Genomic DNA, 12395 nt, shown 5'->3' on the forward strand with positions numbered 1-12395 from the left:
TAATTTGTAGTAAAAGACTAAATGCTTTCCCCTAAGATCAAAAACAAGACGAGGATAACCACTCTCAATGCTTCTATTCAGTGTTGCACTGGAGGCCCTGGCCAGTGTAATAAAGTAAGGAAAGGAAATTAAGGCATACAGACTAGAAAGGATAAAGTAAATCTGTCTCTATTTATAGAAGACATGATTTTATATATCAAAAGTTCTATAAAATCTTCAGGAAAGTTATTAGAATTAACAAGTGAATTTAGCAATGTCACAGCATTCGAGGTCAAAATACAAAAAATAATTGTATTTCTACGTGCTAGCAATAAACATTTGGAAAATAAAATGACAATACTATTAACAATAGCATTTGTTAAAAAACATAAATAATAGGAATAAGTATGCACATCAGGGTGGATGTGCAAGACCTGTTTACTAAAACCTACAAAACATAACTGATAGAAATTAAAGAAGAATTAAATAGAATGTAATATTATGATTATGGATGGAAAGTCTCAATAATATTAAGATGTTACTTCTCTCCAAACTTATCTATGGATTCCACACAATTCCAATTAAAACAGCAGCCTGTTTTTTGTTGGATAAAAATTGCCAAGCTGAATCTAATATCTATATGAAATATAAAGAACCCACAATATCCAAACCATTTTAGAAAAAAAGAGAACAAAATTAGGGGACTTACATTAAATAATATCAAGACTTACAAATCTATAGTAATCAAGAAAGTGTGTGGCATTGGAGTGTGAAGTTACATAGTTAACTTATTGAGGAAAAGGACAGTTCTTTCAACAAATAATGCTGTAACAAATGGATCTCAGAATGGAAAAAAAAAAGAACTTTGACTCTTGCCTCACATCATATTAAAAATAAAATCCAGTGTATAACATTTCTAGACAGAAAAGCTAAAAATTTAAAACTTCTAGATGAAAATGTAAGAGAATAATCTTCATGATGTTGGTGTAAGCAAAGATTTGTTAGGACACAATAGACATTAGCTATGAAAGAAAAAAAAATAAAAAGATAACTTCGACTCCCATCAAAATTAAAAACTGCTTGTCAAAAAACAGTATTAAGAAAATGAAAAGGCAAGCCAAGACTGGGACGTATTTGCAACACATATATATAACAAAGGACTTGCTTCCAGGTTACATAAATAAGTCCTGTAATTCACTAAAAAAAAGGCATATAATTCAATTAAAAACTGCACCAAAATTTAAAGAGAATTGTCATAATTACAAAAGATTTACAAATGGCCAACAAACACATGGAAAGATATTTAAACATCAGGGAAATGCAAACTGAAATCATGAGACAACATTACATAACCACTATAATGGCTAAAATTTAAGAATCTTATCCTACCAAGTGTTGGTGAAGATGTGAAGCAACTGAAACTCATACACTATCAGTGGGAATGTAAAATGGTACCAACACTTTGGAAAACAGTTTAGCAGTTTCTTAAAATGTTAAACATACACCATACATACTGTATGACTCAGCCATTCCACTCCTAGATATTTGTGCAAGATTAATGAAAACTTATGCCCATAAAAGGACCTGTACACAAATGTTCCTAAATGTTCCTAACAGCTTTATTCACAATCACCTCAACCTGGAAACAACCCAATTGTTTAGCAACAGGTGAATGGATAAACAAATTGTAGTAGTATATTCATACCATGGAAAACTACTTCAAAATTAAAAAGGCTGAATTACTGATACACAATGATGAATACTGAAAAATAACGATTTGAGGGAAGAAAGGTAGCCACAAAAGAGTACCTACTATGTAATTTCATTTATATAGAATCCTATAACAGGCTAAACTAATCTATAGTGACAATATACTGATCTGCAGTTTCCTGGGGCTAGAACCCGGGCTAGGGTTTGACCACAAAAAGACATGAGGGAACTTTACAGAGTGAGGGAAACATTTTATAAACAACTGTAGCAGTGGTTACACAGGTGTGTACGTTTGTTCAAACTCATAGAAATGTAGATTTTAAATGGATACCTTGTATATAAATATTTTTATAAAGTTGATTTTTAAAGTTAAAAAAGGTGCTAGACTAAGTAGAAGTTTTCCTTGCCATCTATCATACTATGAGGAATGAGAAACTAAGGCCATTTTGAAACCAAAATGAATGACTGTAGTTTATCTAGGATTACTCTTTATCTTCATCTTTGCCTGGCGTTTGAGAATTCTGCTAGAGAATAACATATAAATAGCCCCACCTCTACTCTATTGTGTAAGCCAATAACTTAGAAGTCATACTTGATTCATATCTTTCCTTCATCAACCCCTCACAACCAATCCATCAGCATATCCTGTCTTTTATTTCCAAATTACATCTTGAATTCATCTATTTCACACTATTACTAATGCTACCACCACAATCCAAATCACCATGATCTCTCAATTAGAATAACACAATAATTTTTATCAACCTTTCCCCATTCCATTCTTGCCCTTCTAACAATCTATTCCCCATGAAGAAATAGATTATGAGGAATGGGGAAAATGACCACCAGGTGGTACCAAGGGGCCACTTGAGGCCGGAAATCATAAATGTGTAATGATGCCATCAACAGTTATGCATTTTTCTTCAGCAGCAGTTAGTAGTCTAGGAGCAGAGAAAACCAATTGTTAGCTTTATATGCAGTTGGCGATTAGATGAGTAAGCATAAAAGAAGGTCAAGGGATGAAAGTTTTAAAAGTACTGATGAGAGTGCTATTGAAATGCTTAACTCGGTGGGCAGGATGAGAAGTCAAAACTAAGCATCAAAAGACAATATGAAAATAGCTTTGAGGAGGAAAACGTGTGTTTAGAAAAAAGGAAAGAAATGTATCAAAATTTTAACCATTGGTAATTCTGGATAACAACAATAAATGACATCTGACTTTATCTTTGATGATATTATGGAATTATTGTAAATCTTTTTAGAGGTATTAATAATATGGTTGTTATGTCATCTTTTAGTTAGATACTGAAATATTAATGAATAAAATTATATGACTATCTAGGATTTGCTTCAAAACAATATAAGAGAAAGAATGAATGGGCCTTTTGATGGGCAAGATTTGCCATGAATTGGTGCTTGTTAGGACTGGGTAATGATTACATGGGGTTCTGACCAAACGTGGCTTATCTTAAAAAGTAGAAGAATCCACTTGAAAACATGATCTGAAGAAAGAGTTATTGCCTACATATTATAACTGCTATCCAGAGCAGTATACACATATGAAACCATAGGGTCAGATTCACAGATTCAATGTTAAATATATACATCAAAGATGCTCTGTTTGTAAATCAAGGTTTACAAAAAGGACTTAACCACTATAGGTCACCAAGGTGCTAGCTACAAAATTTTAAATCTAGCTCAGCAAAAGAGTACTTTCTAGTAGCCTGAAAGGAATTTATACATGTAAAATATTTTCATTTTCACCCCTTCTGAGGGGCGAGCGATTACCAAGTAATAGCACCAGAATGTAACTGTAGAAATTATAGAACTTCATGACCAAACATAAATTATAAATATTAATGTACTTGAAATATAAATATAAATATTTGCAGATGGATATGTACACACCTACACAAATATAATCAGCTAAAATCATTCTTGCTTATAAAAATGTAAGTGTTAAGGGAGGGGGAAAAATGGCCTAGATGATAGAGGTTCTGTTCATCCCTCTGGCAACCAAATCAAAGTTGTGACAGAAATAAGGAGCAAACAGCAAGGAAAAATCACCTGGGATCTAGAGGAACAAGCCATACAACTAGGGAGAAATCTAAGAAATCACTCTGCAACAACAGAAGGTAGGATGGTGCGAGGACGCGGGGCTGCCTGGTCCCAAGTGACTGAGTGGGAAAGAGGCTGGGACAGAGGCTGGAACAGAGGCTGCAGCAGGGGCAGCCAGCAGCTGCAGACGCCTCTTAAAAGGGCCATGTCCGCGAGCAGACTTTCCTGGTGATGGACCTGCTGCTCACTTTGAGCACCAGTGCCAGTTCGGCTGCGCAGGGACTTACAGGGCGACACTGAGTTGTCCGAGTGAGGGCTGTGGTGAGGCTCTCCCTCCCCCCACCCCCGCCGCCCCGCAGAAGTACCGGCACTATCCATTGTTCATCTGTTGAGCCCTCCTTTCTCCCAGTGCCCAGACTCAGCACCACCAAGCAGAGACGTCATTGAACTAGATGACAGATGTTGCTCCGCCCAGAGGACTCCCTGAAACTCTGCCTCCTCCAACTTGTGGCCCCACCCAAGCCACATTCAAGTGTATCCTCAGCAAGGCCGGTGCTCCTCGCTGAGCAGCGCCAAGACTCACACTGGTGGCAGCTGACCATGGTTTCTGGCGTGGCCTCTTGAGGCAACTATAAGCACAGCATCCGTGGATTGCTTGCTGAATCTTAACAGGTGGCCCTGGTAAGGCACAGGCTTGGGCTAAATTTGGCCTGCAGCTGAACCCCTCTAAGGACTATGCCACTAGATACCTACTACACAAAGCTGTACTAATAAGACCAGAAGACTTAGAAGCTTTGCTTAGTACATGGAAACAGACACAGAAAGGCAGCCAAAATGGGAAGACAAAGAAGCAGAAACCACATGAGAGAATAGAACAGAGATCCAGAAATAATGGAGTCAAGCCATCTAACAGATGCAGAGTTCAAAACACTGGTTATAAAAATGCTCAATGAACTTATGGGAAGTGTAGATGAATTCAATGTGAACTTCAACAAAGAGATAAAAAATATAAAAATGGAAATGGAAATTATAAAAAAGAACCAGTCCGAAATGAAGAACATATTATCTGAGATGAGAAGTATATTAAATGGAATAAACAAAGTGAATAAAGAAGAGAATCAAATGACCTATATAAAGGATGGCAAAGCCAAGGACATTCAACCAGAATGGCATGAAAAAAAGAAGCCAAGACTATAATAATAATTTAAGGAGCCTATGGTACACTATTAAAGGTAAAAATATCCGTGTCATTGGGTTACTCAAAGGAAAACAAGATGTTGAACAGCTATTTGAAGAAATAATGATGGAAAAGTTTCCTAACCTGGTGAAGGAAATAGACATAAAACCCTAGGATGCTCAGTGGGTCCCAAAAACCAGGAACCCAAAGAGGCCCTCACCAAGACACATCATAATTAAAATGCCAAAGGTTAAATACAAAGAGAGAATCTTAAAAGCAGCAAGAGAAAAGCAGTTAGTTACCTACAAAGGAGCACTTGTAAGACTGGAAACTGATTTCTCAAAAGAAACTATGCAAGACAGAAGGGCTTGGCACAAAATATTCAACGTGATGAAAACCCAGAATCTACAACCAAGAATACTTTATCTAGCAAAGCTACCATTTAGAATTGAAGGACAGATAAAGAGCTTCCCAGACAAAAATAAGCTAAAGAAATTTACCACCACCAAGCCAGTATTACAGGAAATGTTGGAGGAACTTCTTTAAGAAGAAAAAACATGTATCAAAAACAGGAATAAAGAATGATAACAACTACATTCCTATCAACAAGTACCTCAAGTGGAAAAGAATTAAGTGCTCCAACCAAAAGACAGAATGGCTGAATGGATAAGAAAACAAGCTCCTACATATGCTGCCTACAAGAGACTCATCTCAGATTAAAAGACACATACAGACTGAAAGGAAGGGGATGGAAAAAGATATTGCCTTGATGGACCTAGAGGGTATCGTGTTGAATGAAATGGATCGGATAGAGAAAGACAAATATCACATGATTCCACATACATGTGGAATCTAAAGAACAAGATCAACAATAATAATGACAAAAGCGGAAATAAACTCATAGATACAGAGAATATTCTGAGGGATACTAGATGGGACGGGGATTGAGAGGAAAAAAGAGGACAAAGGAATTGAGAGGTACAGGTGGATGGTTGCAGAGTAGACATGGGGATGTAGAGAATAGCATAGGGAAGATGATTAACTGAAAAAAAAACTCATTGAATTGTACAATGTAAATGCAGGCAACTAGTCGTCTACTACATTTCAATAAGATGAAAAAAATGTGTTAGGTACAACAAATTGTGAATTATTGTAAATGAGTTATATGCAAGGTAACTCCACTAATTATCAAAAACTTTAAGTTAGAAATCTCAATGATATATATAATGTAGAAGTACACTCCATAACAATTTTCTGAGGTTAGTAGATATTAAGACCATTCAGTAATCTTTAAGTGCAGACACAGACTTGAGTAATAGTCAATACTTCAAACAAGTATCCCATACAACTTTTTCAACATCAAAAATGAAGTTTCTCAAAGATATCCTGTTTCCACTATTTAAGACAAGTTAAATTGCATTAGTATTAAATATGCTTCCATCCTTGTGTTTACATCCCTTCCATTCAAAGCTGCCTCGGACTTCTTGGATAAAAGGTCATGGAGTAAAACCTATGGTCAGTACCCTTTATGAGCCCCATGATTCATAAAAGATTGTTTTTTAATTTTTATTTTATTAGTTTCAAGTATACAGTACATTGGTTAGACATTTATATAGTTTATAAAATGATCCCCCTAATTAAACTATTATGAGAAGTAGATCTGAATTTACAGTAGTCCAGGAGAGAAACGATGTCAAAAAAGCTCTTTAACTTTATCATAAATGAAGTAATCAATAACTACATGAAACATTGTCGTCAATTATATATGAAACAGAATAAAAGGTAGTTGTACAAAATAACTGCTTAGAGAAGCAAAAAATAAAATAAAAAGTAGGTAGAAGCACTGAGAGCCTTACTGCTGAACTCTGCAAAAGGCGCCTTCAAATAAATATTTCAAACCTTCATATGAATATTTTAAGCATGACAACTACACATAAACACACAGCCAAAGTGCTCAAATCCACTCAAGAAAGACTATTAAGTCATCAACTTGCTCCTGACAGGATCCACTGAATATGGCAACAGTGAGAAGTCAGGAGACAGTTGGAATCATTTCAAGACTGCTAATTTAACTTGTCTTAAAACCAACCAATGCTCAACGTGTCATCATCAATGTCATCTCATCGCAGTCTGAAAAGCCTTCGACCTAAAGCAAAAAGGTCCCCAAGTGCCACCCTTCTTGTCTACTGGTTGAAAATCTAATTGGTTCTGCTGACAGGCTTGGGAATTGGTAGGAAGGCTGTTCAGTTAATCTCCAAGGGCCAGCAAAGAGCTCAGTATCCATCTCTGAGCTTTGCTCCCTGGCTGTCGTAAAATGACTCTGATGGCAGTGCAAGCTCTTATGCTTCAGCTGTCTTCTGACTTCTGTTAAGTCAAATTCAATAAAGTTTGTCACTCAATAATCTGAGAGCTACCCAACAAAACCTCTTTGATCAATAACAGCTTGCCTGCTTGCACTTGGGAAGGTGACCTATTAAAGATTAAAAACACACCTGCTGCTTGAAGCAGAGAACATCTTTTCGTTTTTTACTTTTAAATGAAAATTTATCTAATAAAAGTAGTCTATTAAAACTGTATATAAAGCATTGCATAGGAGAAACAGGAGATTTTTAAAAACCAGCTCCGATATGATACTTTCTTTATATCTGAATAAAAAAAAGTTTTGAAATTTATATGCTTCTGCTATATTTGGTTGTTATATAAGCCACCTTTATCCCATTTTTGCATTTGAGGATCTCACACTTATTTGTTGCCTATTTACAGACAAAACACTGGTATCGTAACATTAATTGAATCCTCAATCAAAACAAAGTAATCCGTTGTCCCATGTCACCTACCTTTCTGCAGAAAAATCATGAATGCTCATTCAAGGAAAATGCATTGTATTCTTTAAAGTCACAACACTCTTTTCATTGAAGAGGTATTCCTCACCCATTCACAGACAGCAGATCAGGCTGTAATGAGGTTGAAGTCCAGGGAACTTCAAAACTAAGACTTATAGCTCAGCGAGCTTGGAGAACAATGTAAATTATTGGGAAATAGCAAAGAAATGTTTACATTTACATCCCATACTCAAGCCTCCCATCCTGATGATTAAAACTCTTTTAGAGTTTTCATATCATAATTTTATTAAAAAATTTATAGAGAATTCCAAAATAGCTTAAAATTTAATCAAGATTTCTTTGTGTTTTTTTTTTTAGAGAAAGAGAAAATTGTATAACCCGGGTTTACTTTATTTCAGGAGTGGAAAACAGCATAGCTTAGGTTTTTTCTCTTATCTAAAGAGTGTATGTTTAGAATATATTTTGTTTGCAATCCAACAATAATAATTGAGATGCATTATCATATAATATTATCATATCATATTACCAAGATGTTGACATTATAGAAATAGAATAAGATAAAAACTTCTACAGAGCTACAATTATGGGTCAATATTAATAAAAGTTTCCACTAGAACATGACTTTGTTTCCTGATTGTCAGCTGCTCTCACCATGTAGTGCATGAATTTCCCTATAGAGACGAATGTGCCCACCTCTGAAAGTATGTATATCAGTCTCTTGTTTGGGTATTTTTCATGAAATTTAAACATGTTTATTTTGTAAGGCACTAATTTTCTTCCATGACATTCACAGTACTATCACATAGGACATATGTGACAGGGAGATATGGATTACATCTCCAACAGCCCCTAATAATTTCATCATAGTCTCTTTGAACTCTCAGCTTTTTCCTGATCTGAATTAATCACTTCTCCCCTTCATTGGCTATTATCTCCTTCGTTTTGTGCTTCTGGTTTTCCAGTTTCTATTGAAATGTCTTCATCAAAGCAGCTGCACACAGAAACAAGAGTTCATTTCTGCTTTCATTTGTTTTCTCCCGATTTGTATGATATGCATAGATCAAGGTTTTTAACTCGTGTATGTAGCAACATGTAAAGTCCAGAAAGGCCAACCTAATCTAATTAAGGCTTTCTGACTAAAATAAGGTAATTCTTCATGTCAGCTGAACCCTGGGATGAGGTGACTCATTTCAGAGAATATCTTAGTTTGTTCAAATGTATAGTTATAATGAGGTTGAACTGAGGACAAGAAACATTACTGCTTGTGATCAAGAAATGATCACCTTTCTGGTGAATCACATACAAAAAAATATTGTTGAAGGTTGTTCTTTTAGTATACATATGGCTTGTGATAGAAAAGCTTTTAAGTCATCTAAATCAAATGACAATAGTAAAAAAAAAAGTGGGCTTTAAAATATTAGAATTAGAGACAACAAAGGAACAAGCAATCACTAGAGCTCTCCTTTCATGGAGAACAATTGCCTGGCAGATAAACGCAATTTTTTTTTTTTTTCAGGTCTAAAATAAATTGGTATGTGAAGAGGTATCTTAGGTATGTTTGTAAAAATACATTACAGCACTTTAAAATACCAACAAGAATTGAAGTGAACATATCATCTCTACTCTATACACTATATTCTGCCCAGAACATCCAATTGCTTCTCAAACATAGTATGTCCTAAAGCACTTTCATCGTCTTACCTAAATACAGCCCCAAGAGTGTATCTTTCTCAGCAAATAGCATCATCATCCATCCAGTGACTCAAGGCAGAAACCTGGGAATTACCTGGAGTCTTCATTTTCCTTTAGTTATCACATCTAAGCAATCACCAAGTTCTAGTGGTTCTTTTCCTTCTAAATCTCTCTCAATCTGTTTCCTTTTCTCCATTTCTTTGGTCAGCCACAACCTAGTTGAGGTGCTAATCATCTCTTACCTTGATCACTCCTCTCTTACCCCGACTCTCTGACACTTCTCTCTGACGTTCATTTTTTTACACCTACAGCACCTGGTCTTCCAAGGTGGTCTCCCATCCAAGTACTAACCAGGCCTGACCCTGCTTAGCTTCTGAGATCAGACGGGATTGCCCTTGTTCAGGGTAGCATGGCCGTGGATGAGGAAATTACTATATTAAAATTCCACAATTTGTACTTCCTCAAAGTTAACTCTCCTCTCTGATTTTTTGAAGTACTGTCTTTACTCAATAAATACATTATTCCTAACAACTAGAGTGACGGTGATGAATGTGATGTCATCTTTATTGATTCACAGGAAGATATCAGAAATTTTCTGAGAAACTTTATTGATCGCATATGCTGACAGCTATTCCCTTTTAAAGTGGCAAAATATTCTGGTTATTCTATTTCATGAATGATCATTCCCATAAATTAACTTTCTTTTTTGTGCAATATTATCAAGTTTTGATCATTTTAATGACAATGGCTTTCTGTTAGTTTTCGAACACAATTCTAGTGCATAAAAGTTAAATAAAGGGCTTTTAAAATTACAAATGGTAATATTAAGGCATCGTATACAGTTCATTTGAAAGTTACCAGGCTTAATGGGCTAAAGGAAAGAATTTAAACTCCCTATTGTAGGTCCTTCAGAACCCAGGTTTTATATTAAATCTACTAAAGATAGTGTAACTTACTTTGTAATTTCTTTATTTATCACTATTAATTTTAGTCAAAATCGATCCATATTCTCCTAAAGTATCTAAGTATATACTCTTTAAATGGATTCAGGCTAACTGGGAAATATACCTTCAGAAACATACGCAAGCCCAGCCTCAGATAACATCCTATCACCGCCACCCTCCCTAAGCTCACCCCGCTTTTGCTCTGATTATCCTTCTGGACCTACTTCTCCTTATTTTGCCCACTAGCATTGTTTCTTGAACCCAGCTTCTTAAATGTTTGTAGCTTTAAGCCTAATACCCTTCTCACTACTTGAGAAGATTACAAGAGTTTGGTTCTCTTTTATTCTTATATGACAGGATTCTCAAAAATGGAGTTGATGGATCCACTTCCAAGGGTCCGCGAATCCCTGAACTATGTGTAAAATTCTATATGTAAATATAAGTATTTTTCAGGAAGAAAGGCTCTATCGCTTTCATCTATTTTCCATAGGATCTCCAACACAGGAAGGTTAAAAACGGTGGTGTTTTTTTATTCCCACTTAATAACAACGCAGTTGGGGCTTACTACTCATACCTTATTTTTATTTTGAGATGTTTCATTTATTTTTAGCAAATAGGTTGCAAGTGTAAGCTTGTCAGTTTAATTCAAGGGTTACATTATCTTGGTTGTACTGACAGTTTTTGTTCACTGAAAATGTAGATTTTTATAATTTGAGTAATTTTCTTGTGAATCACAAATATGGAGGAAACTTCAGAGTTTTTGGAGAGGGTCATCAACTTCACATGATAGCATTACTACATCCCAAATAGGAGAAGCCCCAAATTTCTTCAGAAATCTTTTGCCCCTTATTCTTGGCTTCATTTTGCTTCTTAGACTCTTTTCATCCCAAATACTAATGCTTAATCAAATATTATCTTTTGCATAATTTAACTCTTTTATATCTATGTGCCCTTTTTTTCAACTAAACTATAAGCTCTCAGAGGACCGATACACTTTAAATTTTTGTTTCCTTTGTCCCTCAGAGATTTGCACAATGCAATAGCAAGTAGATGCTCAATAAATCCTCACTAAAGGAATAAACTCATTTCTCTGGTAAGAAACATATCATCATCCCTAATCTATTCTAGAGATGAAAAAAAAAAAGTCTTCTTTCTTAGTGGAGAAAGAGAGATCATTATTTTCTCTGATCTTTTATTTTCTCGATAGTCAACATCTTAGGCTAAGATGCCTTTGAAAGTCAGCTAGATGCACTGCAACTTTACTTAACAACTTCTTTCTCATGAGAGTCTTACATGAATATACTATTGAGAGTGGTGTTAAACCTTTTTTCCACTCCCAGCTCATCAGATGTTTGATGATTCCATCAGTAGCAGGAGTTCACTAACAATAGCAGTTCTCAATTCAGCAAGGGGAGGGGAGGGAAGAGCTGGGGCATTAAAAGCTCTATGAGTGATTCTGATCCATCTTTCTGGAAATGAGACCTTTCTCCCCCGTTCCTCCTCAGCAAGCAGAGAAACACTAAATTAGGACAGTTAGGAAGACAAGAGAATTAGCCCATCAGAACAAATTTTGTAATTTCAGAAACTAAATTTTTTAAAATTACAATGGTCAACAAGCACTTAGTAATTAAGAACCTTATAACCATATTAGAAGTCTCTTACAAAGAATCTTATCTAAAGGGCTTTTAATGGCCTTTGTACACCTCAGTGGAACTCTATGCCACCCACAAGCAAAAATAAGCTAAATTTTTCATTGATTAACTTCTCTTTTCCAAGCCTAGGAATAAGTGGGGAAGCACTCTTTTTACATGTAATTTCCTCTTCTGAAATACCTGCAAAAATGGTTGGTATGGCCAGAAAAAGTTAGAGTTGGGGATTGGGTTTTACTAAATGAAGTAAATTAAGTACCTGAATGAAGTAGAGAAACAAAGACATGTTGACATTTATGTTCAAAGAAAAAGATGAAAGATAATCTTAAAATAAAATACTGAA

At 35.4% G+C, this 12395-nt stretch overlaps 1 protein-coding gene and 1 pseudogene across 4 annotated transcripts in view; both read right to left on the reverse strand.

Annotated features, from left to right (window-relative positions):
* The window catches only part of CAMKMT (calmodulin-lysine N-methyltransferase), a 354956-nt gene that overhangs the window by 118545 nt on the left and 224016 nt on the right, over positions 1-12395 (reverse strand). The window lies entirely within an intron of this gene.
* LOC111740690 lies at positions 9762-9880 on the reverse strand (annotated as a pseudogene).

This window comes from Pteropus vampyrus, unplaced genomic scaffold, assembly GCF_000151845.1.
Source record: "Pteropus vampyrus isolate Shadow unplaced genomic scaffold, Pvam_2.0 Scaffold66, whole genome shotgun sequence".
NCBI lineage: Eukaryota > Metazoa > Chordata > Mammalia > Chiroptera > Pteropodidae > Pteropus > Pteropus vampyrus.